This window comes from Tamandua tetradactyla, chromosome 9 (assembly GCF_023851605.1).
Source record: "Tamandua tetradactyla isolate mTamTet1 chromosome 9, mTamTet1.pri, whole genome shotgun sequence".
In the NCBI taxonomy this organism is placed as follows: Eukaryota; Metazoa; Chordata; class Mammalia; order Pilosa; family Myrmecophagidae; genus Tamandua; species Tamandua tetradactyla.
The window spans coordinates 68,943,183-68,965,125 of NC_135335.1; the positions used below are offsets into that span (position 1 = coordinate 68,943,183).

General features: G+C 36.2%; 1 protein-coding gene across 1 annotated transcript in view; it reads right to left on the reverse strand.

The window, feature by feature from the left end:
• CDH18 (cadherin 18) overlaps positions 1-18,997 on the reverse strand; it is a 518,873-nt gene extending 499,876 nt beyond the window's left edge. Inside the window, exon 1 of the mRNA XM_077115122.1 lies at positions 18,854-18,997. The gene's annotated coding sequence lies outside the window, so the exon portion shown is untranslated. The remainder of the gene's footprint in view (positions 1-18,853) is intronic.
• Positions 18,998-21,943: the final 2,946 nt, after the last annotated feature.

Here is a 21,943-nt window from a genome sequence, read left to right on the forward strand (position 1 = left end):
TATAGGAAAGCATAGTGAAACTATTTAGATTCTCTTATCAAAGTGCTATTAGTGAATAAGTATTACCAAAAACAGAAAGAGTATATATATATATATATATATATATATATATATATGCAAACCATTTGCTTTTTGGAGTAAATAATGATCATGTATTAATTAATGAAGAATGACACAAAGAGAAGGTGATACTATTCTTTTGTCCCTATTATGACATTATCTACAAATGACATCTCAAGCTTGATTCAAGTTAAATATAATGAACAGAATGAGTGAACTTGTTTAATTTTAGCACGGCCTCTGTTTTTCTCACTTATATGTTATCCTCACCAGTTACAAATCATATTTGCTTCTCTAGCACCTGAAATAAATACACATAGGGCATTATATTTATGTTGCATCCTACCATCCTTCTTGCAAACTGCTAAAGTAAATCAAGAAAATGCTCAGTGACTGTTAAAAAAGGCTAAGTCTATAAACTCAGAAAGCCTTTCAATTTCAAATTATAAAAGGGTGAAACTAATGTGTAAAAATTGCTTTTATTATTCAGAAACATCTAGATGACTAGCTATCAATAACGGTAAAAGTAACAAATGCAAGCAATTGATGAATCCAGTTGCAGTGCATGAGTGCTCATTGCCTCATTCCTCAATTTTTCCATAGTTTTAAAGGTTAAAAATAAACCTAGGTACAAACATAATGTGATACTACTACATCCTTGTAATAATCACTAAAAATTAAAAGTTGGCAATACCAGGGACTTTTCTCATATGATAATGATAAGACAAAACAAGCACTTTGGAAAACTGTTTGTCTATGTATTAAAACTGAACATACGTGTACTCTATAACCTAGCAATTCCATTTCCAGTATATACCCAATATAAATGCATACTTAGGTCTCCAAATGTCAAGTACAAGAATGTTCATAATTATATTATTTATAATAGACAATATAACCTGAACCCTAACCCTAACTGTAACCCTCATCCTAATAAAAATGAATTCATTCAACAAAATGGATGATTTCCACAAAAGTAATATTGAGAAACTAAGCACAATGGAATAAGACTTTTGATTTTATTTATATAAAATACAAGAGACAAAATAATATACAGTATGAGAAACCAGGATAAAGAGAATATATCTTGGGAGAGGGAGGGACTATGAAGGTGCACAGAGGTTGCTTCTGGAACTAACTGGTAATCTAGGTGGGGATGACCTGAGTATGTTCCATTTATGATAGTTATTTAGCTCTACATGTATGAATTGTGCACTATTACCCAAGGATGCTATATTTTAATTAAAATTTTAAAAGTTCAATTTTAAAAATCCTCAATATTTTATCTATAGATTAAAATAGGAATCTATGAGTCCAATCAATGGACAATACATAGAAAGTAATAAGGAAAAAAGGGAGAAAGGAGTACTCTTCCCTATATTAGAACGTCAACCCACAATGGTGTTGGAAAATGATCATTTCACAATAATCGAAGTAAAGATTGATTTGGCAAGTATCATCAATAAATGCTAAATCTATGAAGGAAAATTGAATGAGGAGCAGGATATTTGCACGTTCTCGAAGTGTCTCTCCACAGCTTGCTTAATGCAAAGAAGGTAACTAAATAGTGGAACACCAGACGCAACATTGCCTGGGTGTTCAGAATTAACATCACAAAATGGGTTCGGCATACAACATGTACTTCCATATGTGCGATCCTCAAAAGGATAAAATATCATTTATAGAGTACTCTGGTTGGGGACATTTGCAGTAAAGAATTAAACCTCCTCCAAGAAGAGTTCTAGCCTTTGCCCTCAACTCCTAGGAGGTCATCTATAAACTCTAGGATTGTCTTGCCCAATAACAGTGTCTTCGAATACCTGGGGCATTGGGCCACACCAGATAGTCTAAACCTGTGATTGAGAGTGGGGTCTTGGGGTCACATGGTTACCTTCAATCTCTAGAGTGCCGGGAGACTGAGGTGAGCCATGTGAGCAGTTGACCATGTTTACATAACCAGTCCCAATAAAGGCTCTGTCTGGATACCAAGGCTTTGGTGAGTTTCCTGGTTGCAATACTCCATGCATATTGTCACTCTTTCTGTCTCAAAGAAAAATTAATGCTGTCATTGACTTTATATAGAGAGGATAATTGGAAGCTCTTCTGGATCCTGCCCCATGCCCTTTCTTTGGATGATTTTAATCTATATCCTTTTGCTGTTAAAAATCATAGCGATGAACATAACAGCTTTTAGTGAGTTCTGTGAGTCCTTCTAGCAAATTATTGAATAGATGGTTGGTCTTGGGGACCCTGAAACTTGGAAGGGGTGTCAGAAGTGAGGGTGGTCTTGTGGACTACTCCCTAACTTCAAAGACTACATTAGCTGAATTTAATCATGAGGCACATCAGACAAATCAAAATTGAGAAACTTTCAATAAAATAATTTGCCTGTATCCTTCAACAATTTCAATGTCATGCAAGATAAAAAAAAAAAAAAAAAGTTGAAGAACTGTTCCAAACTAAGGAGTTTAAAAAGACATGACACTTAAATCCAATACCTAATTCTGTGTGGATCCATTACTAGTTTTGGTAGAGGGGAACTTCAGTGACACTATTAAGATAATTTTGACAAATTAGGAATACGGGCTATAAATTAGGTGAAAATATCGGATCACTGTTAAATTTACTAAATTTGATACTGTGGTGGTGCAAGAGAAAAATCCTTGCTCTTAGAAAATTCACTGAACTGTTAGGGGTAAAGGGGCATGATGTATGCAATACTCTCAGGCAAAGCAAGAGAAAGAACAATTAAATTTGACGAAATGTTGAGAAAAAAGCCTGAATTTTTACAATTTTTGTTTATGTATTGTGGTAGTTAGATTCAGTTGTCAACTTGGCCAGGTGAAAGCACCTAGTTCTGTTGCTGTGGACATGAGCCAATGGTAGGTGAATCTCATCTGTTGCTAATTACATCCGCAGTTGGCTAGGAGGCGTGTCTGCTGCAATGAGTGACGTTTAACTTAATTGGCTTGTGCTTAAATGAGAGAACGCAATGTAGCACAGTCTAGCAGCTTGGCATTCCTCATCTCAGCACTTGCAGCTCAGCCCGGGCCCTTGGAGATGGAGAAAGAAATCACCCCGGGGAATTCTTTCAGGGGCCTGGAGAGAAGACCAGCAGAGACCATCCTGTGCCTTCCACGTAAGAAAGAACCTCAGTGGAAAGTTAGCTGCCTTTCCTCTGAAGAACCAACAAAATAAATCCCCTTTTATTAAAAGCCAATCCATCTCTGGTGTGTTGCATTCCGGCAGCTAGCAAACCAGAACATGTATTATATAATGTTTGCCTTGTATTTAACTTGAATATGTATTATGGGATATTTCATCCAATATCTGCTATTGGTACAATGTGTATGTACTGGAGATCCAAAGATGAATAAACAGCTGAGACTCCAGCTGAACGAGTGTTTAGATGCTAGTGGGAGGTGAGAAAAAAGAAATGAGTATATTAATAAGGAAACAGTATCATTGAAGAACATTAAAATAACATAGGCTGACATGACAGTTACTTTAGGGAAGCAGGTATTAGTTTTAACTGGAAGAGATTAAGATATTAAGGATGACTTGGTGGTAGCCATAGAAAGATATGGGAGAAGGACCTAGCAAATTTAAATGTCCTGTAGAAGGCTTAGCACATTTAAGGAGGGGAAAGGATAATCAGCTTGTTGAGTGAAGGTGGGGATCAAGTTGAAGAGGGAGGCTAGCTGAGATCATGCAGGATTTTATATCTTATCACAAGAAGTTAGCTTTTTATTATGTATAAAATCAGGATCCATTGAAGGTTTTCTAGGGAGAGAAAGAACTCAAACTGATTTACATGTTAAGAAGTTTATTTTGGCTGATACGTGGTAAATTTTCTGAGGAGTGCATTTGTTGGCACAAGCAGACTAGAGAAAAAAATCTTAGTGATTTGGACCAAGGTGAATGGGTGGTTGTTGGCAGTAAAGGAGTGTGGTGAAAATTCTTTAGGTACGTGTTAGGAGTAGAATGCATAGGACTATAGGGATAAAGATGAGGAAGGCATAAAGGAAATCTCTGAGCTTTCTAGTTTGTGAAATCTCTGCACTTTCTAGCTTGGGAATTATTTACTGAGATAGCTAATCCATGTTAAATTTCAGCAGAGTAAATGGGTATGGGTTCCTGCAATGTCTTATAAATATGGGGGTCACCAGAGCACACTTATGGGGATGTTCTATTAGGGAAGGTTATTTGATGATGCAGCGGACTGGGGAAGGGGGTAGAGTCAGGATGGGTGTAGATAGTGGCAATGATCTTCATTCATTATTGTTTGAGCAGAGACAAGAGATTAGAAGATAGATGTTAGCTCATGTTCAGATTGGTGGAAGTGATAAGAGATAGTTGATAATTATGCCATTGTTTAAAGAAGTTTTATGATAGAACTGTGAGGCAAAACCACTAGCTGAGATCCAGAGAGGTGTGTGTAGGGGGTTGGATGCTGGACTACTATTCAGTGTGCTACTTCGGGCAAGTCTAAGCATGTCTAAGCCGTTGGTTCACATGTACAAAACGAAGTTAGTGACACCTGTCCAACCTCAAGTGCAGTAAGCCACGAAGGAGATTTCACATAGAAAAGGAATTAGTATATTCTAAAGTACCAGAAAAGACTTGCAGCTTAACCTGGTTGACTCTGCACAGACAAATTTGCTCTGTCAACCTAGTATTTGGCTTTGAGATTCAACTGACATTACTGAGTAAATTAGTAGACCTTTAGGGGAGCAGAAGAGCAGAGGTCTTTTGGCAAATTTTTAATTGATGTAAATAGAGAAAAATAAAAATGGAGGAAATAGAGAAGGAAAGTTTCTTGTCAAGGAGAAAGCTCTCCGTGTTGACATAAGGCACCTAACTCTCCACTTCTATCCACTCGTCTCAACATACCATACCACAACTCACAAGCTGTGTCAGTTTGAACCTGTAGTGGACCCCAGAAAAGTCAGGTCCTTTAATTCTCATTCAATATTGCTGGCTTGGAGCATTTTGCTTGTTCCTATGGAAATGTGACCCACCAAGTTGTGGGTGGTAACTTTTGAACAGATAACTTCCATGGAGTTGGGACTCCACCCATTAATCCTTTAAAAGAGGAAACATTTTGCAGAGAGTCCTTTTTTTAGAGCCACGAGAAAGCCATAGAGAGCCGAGCAGAGCCACAAGACTAATAGAATCACAGGGTCACCAGCCAGTGACCTTTCGAAATGAAGAAGAACACCCCTGGGGTACTTCATGAAACCAGGAGAGAAAGCTAACAGACTGTGGCCATGTTCACCATGTGCCCTTCCAGCTGAGAGAGAAACCCTGAACAGCATTGGCCTTCTTGAACCAAGGTCTCTTTCCTTGCATGCCTTATATTGGACATTTCTATAGACTTGTGTTAATCTGAACAATTTCACAACCTTAGAACTGTAAACTGGCAACTTATTAAGTTCCCCTCTTTAAAAGCTATTCCGTTTCTGGTATATCGCATTCCAGCAGCTAGCAATCTAGAACACAAGCCTACTGCTAATTTCAGCATGGATCCCATATTATTTTATGTATTCATTTATTAAGGTAATAGTGATCCCCTATCAAACCCAATAGGTAAGAGTTTAATCCTAAAATTCAAGAGTTTTCCCCAATGTTCTCCATGTGAATAATCCCAAAATTTCTTAACTATATTTTTATTTACACATTCTTCCATCTCTTTATGCCCATAGTTTCCTTGCATTTGTCTAAACTAGGTCAAGACCTGTAACACTACTAATTTTAGTGATCTATTATTTAGTAAATAACTTATTTAAGCATTATGCATATCTCCCAAAGTCTCATTATTCCAAATGTAGACAATGTATTTTTACTGATTAATTCTGAGTTTTTTCGAGGTGCTATTATTGAACCTATAAGAAAGGAAATGAATTCTTAAATTAAATAAATCAGTAAAGTTAATTAAACTAAAATTTGAGATTAAAGCATGTACTTTTATTAAATACTTGCTGTGAATATTTTTTGGTGTACTCTCTCCATGTCATACCATATAGAAAAAAGACACTTTGTATTAAATTCAGTGATATCATTTTTGCCCATTGAAACATTCTTGGCCAAAATTTGCTACTTTTGCATTTCATAAGAATGCTATTTTCTGTGAAGTTTTTGTTTAATGATTTGCAGTATATCAGAGAAAACAGTGATATTGGATGTAAATTAATGTTCAGAAAAGTAAATTGTGGAGTATGCAGGAAAAATGTGTACTTCGATAAACATCTGAGTGAATGCATTTTCAACGAAAAGCAGGCTTTGAGTTAAGCATTGACAGTGGAGAGATCAATAACAATTAAAAACAATTGATTTGAAGAAACTGTTATTTTAAATATTTTATCTCTCTCAGAAAATCAGTATTTTTTTTTTGCTTAATAAATCTAGGGCATAAACTTGTATTAGCTAAGAATAAACTATTTTTGTAGAGTTTATTGGTTAGAACAATATAGCCTATTCATTGAGCTAATGTGTTCATCATTTTACATGTTTGGCACTTCCCTTAGTAAAATAGTGGGTATCATTCCCAGGATGCTGACAGAGTGTCCTAGTTTACTTCTTTCTGAAAGCCTCAATTTTACACTCAGAAGAGTCAGCACTTCCAAGATGCTAATACTAAATTTAAGTGTTAAAAATACCTTTTTGCATACACATAAAATTCTCCTTAGCACAAGACTGGAAATGGAGTGAAATATTTTCTCTGAGAAACAGCAAACTATTCATAACTGTTACATATCTCCAGGATCATATATGGAGTTGCGTTTGAAGTTGGTGAGAGCACCTCATCAGAAATGGCCATGCATGCCACTGCAATTTCCAAGCCCTTGATATTCATGTACTACTGATTCTCCTACGATTATAATTGGCCTTTTTCCGTGCTTTTAATTACTCAGTTGAGTTCTAAATTGTTCAAAGCAAACTTTCCTTAATAAAAATACCACAAATTCTGTTAAAAACAAGCTATTTTAAATTGTATTTTAAATGTATTTTAAATGATATGTTCAAAAAATCCAGAAAAATAATGGAGTTCAGCTATCAAAGACAATGCAATAACTTTGCAGGTGACATTTTAAATAACATCATCTCACAGATATAGGCAATCTACATAATTAAAGGAAATAATTGTTGAGGGAAAACAATACATTGTCTGCAAAAAAAAAGCCATATGCATTGATTCTAAGATGTGGTCATTGAGTACTTGCCAGTACAAAGTTGGCACATTATTTGAGTAATACTCATGACCTTTAAGCTGTCCTGACGAATGACCTGCATGATGATTGTCATCCGTAATATTTCAGAGAAGGAGTTTGGATTTAGTCTTCATTACCAAGGAAGAATTAGATGGCTACCATACTCAAGCCTTTACTTTAGGAGTCATATAAGGTGAATTGGCATTAGGGAAAGAAGATGATTGGGGATTTGGGGCAGATTAGGGAAAGAAGAAAGACTGGTGGATTCAAGAATGGCAAAGGGAGAAAACAGAAATACTTAGAAATATAAGAGTAAGAATTGTCAATATTTTATGTAGAATTGAAAACAGAAAAACTGAAGGAGGAACACGTACAGTGTGGGAAGAAGAAGACAAACGTCACAAAAGAGATGAAATATGGTAGAACATACAGAATGAAACAGAGTTGAAAATGAGAGGAGATGAATATAAGACCTACATTAAGATGCTGACATATAGAGATTTCTGTGATAAAATATTAAGAAAAATATGCACTATCACAATATGAATAAAAGCACAGCCCTAATTTAAAACAAAAGGAAAAGAAAATTGAAAGAAACTATGTGAATATATATTACCATCTCACAGATGTGGGCAATGTACGTAATTATATGTATATAATGTACATGCATGTATAAATGAACATATACAAGAATATACACATATACATATGTATATGTGTATATTCTACAGGTGTATGAGAAAGGTGTAGCTAGGTTAACAAATGATCATTTTTTCCATCTTTCAGCTGAGCGGGGATTGATAAAAGAAAATGGAGGTCATTAAACTTTTTTATCATTTGACTTATTAAAATGAATAAGTCAAATTAAAATTTCTATCACTTGATCATTTAAAGGATTCACATAAAAACAATAAATGAGAGAGCAAAAAAGAGAATATAAAATGGTATTTGTTCCAGTGTCAGGGATGGACATGTGACTTGGAATCAATGTCTGACTCTGGATTCCTAGACAAATCCTTAGAAGCAGATGAGGTGCCAATGCATTCTCAGCAAGTTTAAGCTTCCCTGGACTCTGCACTTAGCTGAAGTCACCCTTGAAAGCCCTGACTCACTTGGACATTTGTTATTACAAAGAATATGAAAGTTCAGTTGGAATTTGTTCTTGTACCACTGAAACCAGAAACAAGCTACATCAGGGAAGAATGGTGCATTTTACATATTTGGGTTATTTGTCTTGACAGGATTGAACCACCTACAGGTGGGGAGTTCAAATTACCACTGTTAGAACCACATATTGAAAAGGGTTTTTAAACAGAAGAGGTAAACCATATTTGCATGACATTTCAGATTGAAATAAAACTGTAATGAATCAAATGTTATTAGATGATTTGCCTTACTCTATTATCTTATTTTTTCTCTGTAAACTTTCTCATAAATGTTATGATTAAACATTAGTAAAAGCCATTCAACTTGGGAAAGGTTAAGTTAAAAGGTTAACTTTTCCCCCATTTAAGTTTTGGGAAGGTTAAGTGACAGTTCAAGGTCACTTGCTTAAAAAATGAAAAAGAAAAGCATGCAGATACTATCATTCTAGTTTGTCTTTGTCTATTATATCTGGTTATAATCTTTAAAGTCTATAAACTAAAGCATGTTCTACCATTATGAAACTTTTTTTAAGCCAGAAAAAAGATGTTTTATTTGGTTATTTTCTTATAGTCTTTTTTTTTTTTCTTTTTGCATAGGCAGGCACCAGGAATTGAACTCGGGTCTCTGGCATGACAGGTGAGAATTTTGCCACTGAGCCAAGGTTGCACCACCCTCTACCATTATCAAACTTCGTGTTTCTTTTAGTGGTATACTTCAAAAGTTGAATGAACATTTCACTTGCTGCAAAAGTCAAAGGGGGTGAAAGGTGAGAAGACTATGGATTCATTTCACTATTTGTTGTACATTGGACCTTGTTATTTATTTGTATATTTATATAAATGAATAATCTATGTAATGGAAGTGTATTTGTACACAGGAACCAGATGTTCAATAAACCCCCAAAAAATAACAGTATAATATGTTTATCACATTATATTATAATAATATGTTAAGTATAATCTATAATTTATTATAATTATTAATGAAAATATGCATTGGGTAGGATAAATTATTTTCTTTCATTAGTAATGATTACAGCCTATATTTTCTTTTAGGATGCCAGCCTTCAGGATTGATATCATGATGCTTGCACCAATTTAATGTTAAATGATATAATTATGTCAGGTTAGTGGTATAATTAGTACATCCTTCTAAGAAAATTCATAAGATGTGTTGTTTATAAAAAGGCAGAACTTAATACTCTCTAGTATACTGGTTGTACTCATTTCCTGTTACTGCTATAATGAATTACCAAAAACTTTGTGGCTTGAAAAAACACAGAGTTGTTATTTAACAGTTTTTAGTTCAGAGGTCTGCCCCGGGTCTCAAAATGCCTGCAGGGCTATGCTCCTAGTCAGAAACACTAGGAGAAAAATCCATTTCCTTGCCTTTTACAGCTTCTAGAGGCTGCACGCTTTTCTCAGTGTAACATCTTCCTCATTGTCAAACCAAGCAATACCAGGCAGAGTCTTCCTTAGATGACCTCATCTGACCCCCTCTTTGCCACCCTCTTCTACTTTTAAAGATTCCTGTGATTACATTGGGCCTACCTGGATAATCCAGGTTAATCCTCCTATTTAAGGTCAGCTAATTAACAACATTAATTTTATCTGCAACCTTAATTCCCCTTTGCCGTGTTATTTAACCTATTCACAAGTGCCTGGTATTAGGAATTGCACATCTTTGGAGGGCATTTCCCTGCCTGCTGCACTAGCCTTCCATGTTTTCACATAGCACTTACACATTATTAAATTTGTTCAAAATACTGTTATAAGGACTCTCCCAAAACCAAGTTTCAAAAGTTGCATCACTTAATTGATCTGATATTATAAAACTTTCCAAGTGAAGAATGGATGATAAAGAGATAGCTAATCAAGCTGAATATTATCGTTTTTGGCTAAGAAACAGAGTGTTATTTTAAAAGGTTCTGTGCATGTGTGGCTTTTGGAATAGTTATCTGAAAGAATGCTTTAAGTGGTGTCAGCACCATTGATATAATCTTCCTAATACAGTCATCTTGTGTATTTGTTTAAATATCAGTTTCCCAGCTTTATAGTCACCTCATACTTGCAGCTTAAACTGCAGATTTATTTCTCAGTTCTTAATAATGTCTCCAGCTCTCGCAGGGATGAGCATAAATCACTAGTAACATGGCAAAGTGAAAACACTGAGGGCCTTAATCGGATATTGGCTGGAGGAAACTTTCCATATCTGATCTATTCTTCTTTTCTTATAATTATTTCTAGAGTAGTTTTGGGTTGACAGAGAACAATTCTCAAAGAGTTATCAGTAAATGAGACATATTTGACGTTGCAAATTAACCATATCTGTAAAATGATAATTGTGACATCAAACTTCAGGTAAAGGCAACACATAAATCAGAAGACAACAATGACTTTAATGAATGAAAACCACAGATAATGAAGCCAATAAATCTGTGGCAATATTTTTTCCATGACATCAAGAATCCTTCTGAAGGCCAGTGTGAAACGAAGTGAAGTGATAAAAAGTGAGCATCAGAGGAAACACCGTTAAGAAATACCAGAAAACAGATGGTGGAAATATGCTGAATCTAAAATGATTATTATAAATGAGAATAGTAAGTGACCATATTGAATAAGGTCCTTCAAAGACAAACCTTAAAAAAATAAGGAAATGGCTCATTTATATCCTAAAATGAAAATACTCTTAATGTATATAGTGACTGTGTTTTATATATTTGGGAGTTTCCATTTTAATATTTTAAAAATGCTAGTTAAGACACTCTTCTCCTTGGAATCCATCTTCCCCTGGCTTCCCCAAGACTTTGCTCACCAGTATTTCTTCCTCCCTCTCCATCTCCTCCTTTCAGTGTCCTTTTTTCTTCCTTATCTTCTCAACCCAAAGAGGTTGTGTTGCAGGAAAGCTGGTCCTTGGGTCTTTCCTCTTTCTTCTTGACACTCATTCAGTATCCTGGCTATAAATACATTCTAAGAGCAATGACTCCTAGTTACATATCTCTGGCACAGACCTCACTTCTGAACTTCAGACTTGTGTATTTTGCTGTATCTGTGACATTCCCACTTACACAGCAACCTACATGACTGGGCAGGTGTCAAAGATCAAAGAACTTAAAACTCCCCTTCCCGATCAACTTTCCTGTAATTGAGTCTCACGATACCCTGCCAGTGTTATAAGCCATCCTCTTGGCACTTTTGCTCTCTCTTGTCTTTTGGAGCTGACTGTTGACTTTCAATTCTCAACCGGCGGCCGTGGGGAAGAACTATCTTCTGTTAGCTAGCCCCTAACTAAAATTCATACGCAATCTTCTGCCTGGCTTATTCTTTGGTCTTGGGGTTGAGTTTATTCAGTTGGAAACTCTCTTTCCCCCACCGTGTCTATATCATTTATCAAGTCCCTTCAGCTTTATCTTCAAGATAGACATAAAATCCCATCATCTTTCACCACCTCCACTGCTGCTACTCTGGTCCATTTCACCATCTAGCCCCAGAATTACTGGATTGGATTTCTAAGTGGACTCCTCATTTCTGTCCTTCCTCCTTTTCACAGTCTAGCTGCAACACAGTAGCCCGAGGTCTGGTTACTACATAAATCAGATCATGCCACTTCCTTATTCAGAAATATCTAATGCTGTTTCAATTGTCTTAAGGAAAATCTGAAGCCCTCACACTAAGCTCTAGGCTATCTCCATGATCTGGTTTCTGGTACTCCTTAATAGTGTCTCCTCTGACGCTCCTTTTTTGTCACTTCACTTCACACTGGTCTTCTTGGTATTCCCCTAATAGCCAGCATGCTCATCCTCCAGGGCTTTTGTTCTTGCTTTTTGCTGTGCCTGGAGTATGGTTCCCCAGACATCAGCATTGCTCATATCTCTCCCTCCTCCAAGCCTTCATTCAAGTTTACCTTCTCTGTGGCAGTTTTTATGGCTATAATGGTTTTTCTCCTTATAATTATCATTTTCTACAAGTACCATATAATATTAGTTATTTGCTTTGCTTACCATCTCTCTACCCACGAAGAATGCAATTTCTGTCATTTAATGAATACCTGTAAAATCATAATTTAATTTAATGTGTTAAGGTAAACTTTAATATTTAACTTGTCTTTTTTTCTGTTTTAAAAAACAAAACAAATTCTCTAAAAGTAAAATTTCAAAAATAAGAATAAAAAGAGGAGTCTTTTCGAATTGGTTTACCTTTTGACCTCGACAATATTATTTTTATAATCATTATATTCTTATTATTAATAGTATTTACCTATTGCTAAGTTAAATCAAACCATTGGCTAATCAATCAGTGGGTTCTCCATAAAAGCAGCAAAATAGTATACAGCCAAAATATATTTCTCATTTGAACTGTCACTGTTCATTAAAAGTATAGCACATACTACAGTTAAGAATGACTAATTTCACATTTAAAAAATAATATAAACATAGAAAAATTAGGAGAAAGTATACATTTTCATCTTAATGTATTGCCCAACTAAATGAATTATCATAAATCATTTTTAAAAATCACAGTGTGCATAAGATTCCGCATCCAGTTTTAATATACTATATAAAATTCCATGATTCTGTTATTCAGATTGATTTAAATTTCTAAAATGAATTTTAACTTCTTAAGGAATTTTTTCATTTGGGATATTAGGGTTTATGTTCTAATGATTTCTTCCCAGAATTGTATATAAAGACATTTATCCTGGGGTACATGGGCAGTTCAATGGCAGAAATCTCACCTGCCATGCAGGTCTCCAGGCTCAATTCCCATCTCATGCACCCCACTGCCCAGTCCAAAAAAAAAAAAAAAAAATGTTGTGAACAAAATTCCCTACAATATACATGTCCTATATCATAGATATAGAAATGCACATATGTAGGGAGCCACATTTAAAAAAAGGAATTTGTTCTTTCCTGTCTCTTACAATGGAATGCAAATTGCAAAACTAGTATATTAATTTTCATTTTCACCAGGAATAAATGGAAGTACTAGTTTTACTACACCTGTGTAACTATTGGTTTTAATAAATTCTTTATAATATGATGGTTAAAATCGCAGCCTGCCTTTATTCATAGCCCATTCAAAACTGTATAACTTAGGTATTTTCGCTTATACTTTTGACTAAAGTATAAATAGACTGATTGAATGTAACTGGATCAAGTGCAACTTGTCACTCAAATTTGATTTCCCATAGTCATATGCAAGTACCCTAAAGGCCTCAATATAGTGACAATAAATACCTATTAGAGGGTCCTTATGGTCATTTAAACAGAAAATGAAAAGGAAATAATAATTAAGTTCCTGTTCAGAAGAGACATTTGAATAAGTTTGGATTCATTTTGCCAACTTTTACCTACCCTACTCCATGCACTGTGAGTGCAATCTTGAATAATATTTAGTTCTGGAACTCAAGGAGCTCAGATAAATGCTATCTTTGTTTTATTCAAATATTTCACTCAAATTCTTCTAAGGATGGAATTATGTTTTCTTGTCAGGTTATAATTGATACAGCCCAGCAATATACAAGTCTTCATATCAGAACATTCTGGTAGCCATAGAAGCAACATTCAGTCATATTAAAGTACATGAGAGAAAACATATCTGTTCTACATATTCCTACATGTCCCTGGTGAAGAATATTCTAACAACCTTCCCTCTGTCCATTTATTTTCTTGGATATATCTTCTTGGAACAAGTACAGTGCTTAAAAATCAAAACACTATCAGCAGGGATGAAGATATTAAATTATTTAATTTGTATGAGCCTTCTTTTCCCTCTTGTAAAAGGGCATTTTAATAGGGGATTAGTTAAAAGATAATAGTATATCTGTACAATCCTATGTGATAATAAAAATTTTTAACAGTCAAGATGGCAGAGACAGCCAGTAATTAAAAAATACCCTGACTTAAAGAGAGTAGAAAGCACTCACGACACTAAACCTGACCTAAATATCAAGCCTGCACATATTTGTTTATTGAGTGTGATGGTTTGGGAGCTATGGACCCCTCAAAAATCGTGTTCTTGAACTCAATCCATTCTTGAGGGCATGAAAACATTGTAAATAGGAATGTTGGATTAGGTTACTTCAGTTCAGGTATAGCCCAACTCAGTCAGGATGGGTTTTAATTCTATTATTGGAGTGCTTTATAAAGAGAATGAAATTCAGATAAATAAAGGGAAAAACCCCAGAAACAAGAAGCTGAAGTTCAGTGAAACACGGAAGAGAAGGGAGAGGCCAGGAGAGACCACCATATGTATTGCTATGTGACAAGGAATAAAGACCAAGCATCACTGGCTGCCAGCCCTAGAATGCCAGTCTTTGGGAGGAAAGCAAGACCTTGATCATGATTAGATTTGAATTTGTCTTAGAGTCAAAATTTTGAGCTAATGAATTCCATTGCATGATATTTGCTTGAGCAGCCAAGGAAACTCAAGCATCAGGCAATTGTAAAAACATGGATATATATACACATGGAAGACTGTCCAAGCTGTAATATTGATTGAGTATATCATCACATTGCATTAATATTATGTAAAAATATGCTTGTGTACGTATATGTATTTTAATGTATGCACCTCATCTATACAACTACGCGTTTACTTTAAATCTATATTTAATTGTATAATTATATATCGATATCAATATTGGTTAACTTACAGAAAAATTCATTTAAAAATATACACCAGGTGCTTGCCAATGCAAAAAAAAAAAAAAATCAGTAAAAGTATACACCAAGTTAGTAATAAAGTTTACTATTGAACAGTGAATTTCAAGCAATGTTCTATTTTTCTGTATTTTTACAAAATAGGTAAGTCGATAACATGGGGAAGAATGGAAATAAGATGAAGAGATTATAACTATCCATAATTTTCAATCACGTTTCAAATTGGTAATGGTCTCTTTCATCCATTAAGACATTTTTCAAAGATAGAACTATGCTATAGATGACTTTAAACCATACTAAAATAGCTGGAAAGTTTAGGGTGCTGAAGCAATTCTCGAACAAACCCCCAAGACATCATATCCATAATAATTTTACAAACATTTGTATAGACATTTATAACTTCCAACCCATTTCACACCTGGTATTATTTGGTCCTCAAACCAATTTTTAGCACCTTTACAGATGAGGAAAAAAGCCTCCATAAAAGTAGCAAGTAATTCGAGTAATTCCTGGCAGGATCCACATTCTACTATGCCTTCAAATCATTAAGCTCAGTGCTTTTTTCCATTGTGCTACACATCACCACTGGCTGACAACTGTGATTTTAAAATCAAAATGCTTTCCCCTTACTTCTGCAGCCTCTGAATGGAGTCTTGAACACTTAGAACAATCTTCAGCACAGAATTACCAGAGTGCATCCCTTCCCCAACACCCACGCATGTACACACTCCAGAAAATTTGGTGAAAGCATTTGTAGAATAGAGAAAAGCAGGATCTGTCATTGGCTTAGTATTTATATTAAAGGATCATCTGAAAAAATATTGAAGTCAACATTGTCTTCTGCCTTAACATCTACTTGGTCCTTCTTCAATTTATATTCTGTCTTGCCCTCAAAATGTTATCATATGATGATACAGCTCTAACTTCTGAGTTTATAGAGAAAAATAGGATTGATAAACTCTCCCACAGTATTGTGACAGGGACCTAGTGATACCTATAAGTAGAAATACAGTATCAAAGCAAGAGAAGGGAGACCATAACTGGGGCACCCAAACACATGAGCAGTGGCCTATTCAAATAGTACCTTCACTACCCTTCTCTGTACACATCCTTTGCTTTTGCCTTTAACAGTAGCTCTGGGTGGGAGAAGGGGGATGGTTTTTTTCACCTCAACGTACATTTAAAAATATCTAGAGATATTTTTCATTGCCACAACTTGGTGATGCTGCTACTGGCATCTATTAGATAGAGACCAGGGATGCTGCTAAACCCTAATACATAGGACAGCCCCCCATGATGAAGTATTATCAAGTTCAAACTATCAACAGCATTGAGGCTAAGACTCCCTACCTAGAACATCATTCTGTAGACATTTATAAAGCAACTACGAAGACATATAATTAAGAAAACTAATGACTTTAAAGTCCTCTACTTAGAAAATGCAAAGGAAGGCCATCCAATGTCATTAATCACTCAATCTGCTTCTCTACCTTTGTGTCAATTATTATAGATTCCAGATAAATACATTTTTTTCGCATCAATAAGTACAATATGTTTTAGCTTAGATACATTCCAGTGTACATGTATGTTTCAATTCTAGATGACTATTAAGTCAGGTTGTAAATGTAAATATACAAGGTATATCATTACCAAGCCAATTGCAGAACAGGTGGAACACAGGTATGTGTTCAGCAGACCACAAAAGCTCAATACAAACCACAATGATATTTATATCAGCCATGGAATAAATACTTTATGTTTACACTATACAGCTCCCTTCATCTTAAGAATTCATAAAGTTATAATGAATCATTCATTCTCTTGATTCCACTATTTCTGTCTGAAGTAACTCATTAGGAGACATAATGCACAATGTATAGATTTTATTCAGGCATTGGTTGTTATTGCCCATGCTTGCAAATGCTGTAGCTAATTATATTGAACAGACAGAGGATACAGTTACAGCTACAGTTACTTGTCACTTACTCTGTTTCTACTATTATTGTCTTCTTTGCTATTGGAATTATCTTCAGTTGGACATTGCTCCTGCACCTAAAATAGCAAATCCCCATTTTCTACTTACAGTGTCTACAGAATAGTAAAGGAAGAAGTAAAACTTGATTATTGGTTTCTTTTTGTATTTTTATTTTCTATCTCTTAAATTAGCTACCTCTGCAAAAAAGCAAACAAAAAGCATCAGATATATAGTTTATAAAATGCTTATCTGCCAAACCCACACCTTATTAAGTGTGACACACATTAGGTGAATATATGTTAGGAAATCTGAAATAAAATGCACTAACAGGGGACTTGAAGGAAACCAGACCAGGGTTAGTCTATGGGCTAATTTTCCCCTAGGATCACATCAACCTGCCCTCCTTCTTCCACATCCAGCAAGGTACATATGAGATCTAGTGTGAAGCTCAAATTCTTGATTTAAAATTCAATATTTTTTTTTGATAAGACAAGTACAATAAAACAGGGGAGAACAATTACTGCAGAAGTAAAGCCCCCTGCCTTGTAAAATCTGTGGGTGATCCCAGAGTGGGAAATAAAGGTTTGAAAACACAGTCAGAACCCGTAGTTAGTTTTTTAGCTGCATAACAAAATCTTTCTTTGATCTGTCTCTCTGCTCAAAGCAGTGATGCCATCACCTGAGCAATCCAAAGACCATAATCATTTTAGCTAACATTTTCATTTTATTTTCTCTTGTTTTCCATCAGGGGAAACGCAGAGGATTAACTCTTTATTAAACTGAAAGTTCATTAAATACAACAGCCACTCAAAGACGAAAATATTTTAATAACTCTTGCTAATAAAATTCTCTGTTTCACCTGTTACATATGAGAGGTTTCCCCAGTTCCACATCTGTACATACAGCACACACACACACGCACACACACGCACGACATGCAAATGTGCATAAAGCATAATTTTTACCTTGTTTTAAAAGCATGGGAATAAGATGAAATAATAGGGCTCTCTCCACACTTAAATCAGATTCAGGAAGTTAAGAAAAGGAAATGAACCAGAGTTAACAAACCCAAGAGCAGATACTGAAGAAAGGGGGTTGCTAGTCGCAGGAGGCTATCTAATTTCTTTTCATGCATCATTTATAGTGCCCTTTAAAAGAAATAAAAGTTTCATCTTAAACCTTAATAAGCATTTATGGAAGCGATTCGTGGAAAAAAAAAAGAAAGAACGTAAGGAAGAAAATAGAAAATGAGCTTTGCTCTACTGCAGTTTCAGGGCAATTTTAGAGGATACTGGAAAGGCAATAATTAAAATGCACTGTCGAGATTTCAATTTCAATGTCCCTGTTTTTATTCTGATAATGCTTTGCCTCACTTTTACAAATAGATACACCTGAGAGCTCATTTTGATGCCATCGTTATTCAAATGCGCCTTGCAGAGTATTCTTCCAACTTCTTCAGGGGCAGGGCAGATAACAACACATTCACAGAGAAACATAAACAGAGAGCCAGCTGGCTTATCAGACTCGCATTCCATAGGCTCTAATGCAACCTCTCCGGAGAAGAAAAGACAATATTACACTAGCAATCAGGCTTAAGGCATCGGCTACAACTTTCCCATTAGCACCAGATCCTGTGAAACCAATCCTAGAGGAAGATTTCACCAAATATTGTTTTGACTCACCACTAGGTAAGCAGCCCCATTGTACGAAAAAAAACAAAAAAACAAAAAACATAAAAACAAACAAAAAAAGATATATTAATGTCACTCCATAGTGAAGTGACATTTATTTAAGCCTTACCTTGGCTGGCTTGCCCTAACTGGTGGAAAGGAACTTAATTTACGAGAAGCAAAGAGGGGACTTTCGCTGGGCTCACGGCACAGCTGCTCCGGGGTCCTCGGAGAGCCCCAGACTCCAGCTCCGCGCACCTCCGAGCCTCGGGCAGCCAGGCTGGGGCTTCTGCAGCTCGGGAGCGCGCCTCTGATTGGCTGGCGGAGCCTGTCTGCCTGATCTTCTCCTCTCTCTGTCTCTCCTCCTTCCTCTTCTCTCTGGCTCTCCAGTCCGCTCCTTTTCCCTTCTGCCTCCTTCCTTTCTCCTCACCTCCTCCCCCCTCCCCACCCCACATCGTCCCTACTTTGGTCGCCGCACAGATTTTATAGCGCAGAGAACCGACAACCTTTAGCCCCCTCAGCAAGGTCATGAGCAAAGCAATCAAATGAATACAAATAAATAAATAAAAGTAAAACCCTGGTCCAACGGCCTCATGTTTAGTCCCACAGCTCTGGAGAAAGGACGGCCAGGACTCGGTGACAGTTTAAAGCAATCAGTTCACTGCAGGGGAGAGGAAACTGGGGAGCGAGAAGGGCTTGATTGTCAGATGGAGTGGGAGTCCACGACGGGAGGGAACGAGAGAAAGCAGGCAGGGCAGGCACTGATGTGGCAAGCTGGTAATAAATTTTCATATTTCCGTGCAAAGTCGTCACAGCCTGCTAAACATTCAACCGCTGGCTCATTCATCAATGATCCATAGTCCGGTCGTAGCCGTGAGATGCAGCATGAGTGATGCCCTTTAATGCCTTACCCTAGAGTACTCAAGGCATGAAGGGTTTATATTAGATAGATCTCCCTGTGGAGGTCAGCGTTATATTTGTAAAGATGAATAGGAACTGCAGTGCCTTTCCAACCCCCTTTGCTTGTGCCAGGAAAACTCTTACACACACACAAACTTCTCACCTCCATATTACTCCAGAATAGTTTAAAACGCACACAGCTTTTGATGGCAGGAATTAAGGGGGTCTGATTGGCTGAACTCAAAATTGATGTGAACACTTGAATTAACGTCAGCACTTACTCCCAACAGGAAGTCACCCACATTCACAGATTGAGAACATCAAGCATCTCCATTTAAAGTCCAATAGTAAAAAAGTGTAGGAGTCTTTGTAAATTGAAAGGTTATTCCAACAGTCCCTGGCAGGTAGACTGAGAACTACAGGAGATCCTCAGTCATTGAAACCACAGTAGCTGGGGATTATTTGCTCTGCTTAGTTGACAAAACTTTGTGTGGCCAGGTCAGGTGGTTCAAATGAAGCAAAAAAAAAAAAAGAAGACTTAACCTTAAGAGCCTAAGAGAGGCAACGTTTTAGCCGGCCCAGGTTTTCTAGCAGGCCAGAAGACAAGGATTGAAATCCTAGCTTGAACTTTTCCTCCGTGCCAGAAACAGAGTAAACTCTTTCACTTCTCTGAACCTCAGAAGCTTCTGTTTAAATTCTAAATAGCAATCCTCACTTCAGAGGTCTCTGTGACGATTAAATGGTAATCTGTATAATTGTGCCTAATCCTTGGTAAAATTTTAATAAAGATTAATTTCTATCCATCCTTCTCTTTTCTCTTCTCTTGACCTGAGAAAGGTCCAAGAGGCCAATAAAATAAGGTAAGTGATAGTTCAAAGAATATACAGAGGGAACTTTTAAGGATCACAGGGGGAGCATTTTGAGTCATTTTGAGTCATATTTGACTATCTTTATTTAGTTGAGTAATGTGAAATGTAGGGGGATTTAATTTGGTTTGGGGTGTTGATTATGATTAAACAAGCCAACAGAAACAATGTAGGAAGCATTTAAATTGGATTATTTTTAATTGTGTATGACTTTCAACTTTTAAGTGCTTACTTGCAAATAAAGAAGATGTTAAAAGTAACTTAGAATTTAAAAATCTCCAAAATCTCATCTCTCAGAGAAAAAATGGGACAGAAACATCATCAGAATAATGAGTCAATGGTATGCTCTGCTTTTGTATCCCTTCACTCATACAGCTTTTTATTTAAACGAAGGATTTTCCTGGCCTGGTGTCTAGATATAAATACTTATTCATCTTTGGTTATTGAAGGAGAGAATGTAAAGACTCTATCTTAAATCTTCCTGGGTTGTTGAAGCCCTGAGAATATAAAAGGAAATGAATAGTCATGCAAAATAAAGGGGAATTAAAGAGGAACTTTCAGTCTGTAAGAGGTTATATAGTTTACTTTTAAAATTTCACATTATGACATCCTCTAGAGAAACCTAATGCTTCTGTTTATTTTGCTGCCTCCAGTTGAATGAAATAAAATATTTGTTTGCCAGCTTGCTACTGAAGCGTTTGCTGAGACACCAGCAATGAGCATCCAAGGGGCACACTGGAAAATAAAATGTGTTTTGCTAACCTTCGTTGGTGGTTTTCCCTGGTTAAAACCATAATAAGCACATCCAGTGAAGAAGTCATAATCGAAGTCAACAGGCACTTGCTCCTGAGTGGGATGACATGCAGGGGGAATTGTCAGCATCACCAAAAAATGTGGTCCATTTCTAGAAAAGGAATTCATTCAGCAAAGGAGGATTTGTATCTATGAGACCACACTTAAATTAAGGGCTCTAGATTCTCCACAAACCCAATGATGCAATGCACAGTGGATTTAAATGGTTTCTGAAGTTTCACATTCTGAAACCTGGCCAACTTCTCCCTAGCCATAGAAAAGTGAACCTGTCAACCACTTAGTGCGTCTCTTGTATTTTCAGCTTAAAAAGAAGAAAGCAAGTGAACCAATACAAAACAAGTGGCCTGTGGAAAGCCAGGTGATGGGGCAAGGTGCCCATTTTCTACTTTTGTCAAAGATTACTTCAAAAGACTGGACAATGCATCAGTCAGCAGAATTTATTACAGAGCTAATCTCTAAAACTGAAAGCATGGGCATTTCCGATACGGAGTCCTCACTTAAGTTACCTTGGGAGAGTTATAAGAATCATTTTAGCTGGTGACAGAAAAGCATCCAACACACAATTGATGCTGGCTAGACTACAGAAACTGGAAAGATAAAATGGTAATGCTAAACTGTGATCGTCCTGTGAGAGCCAGACT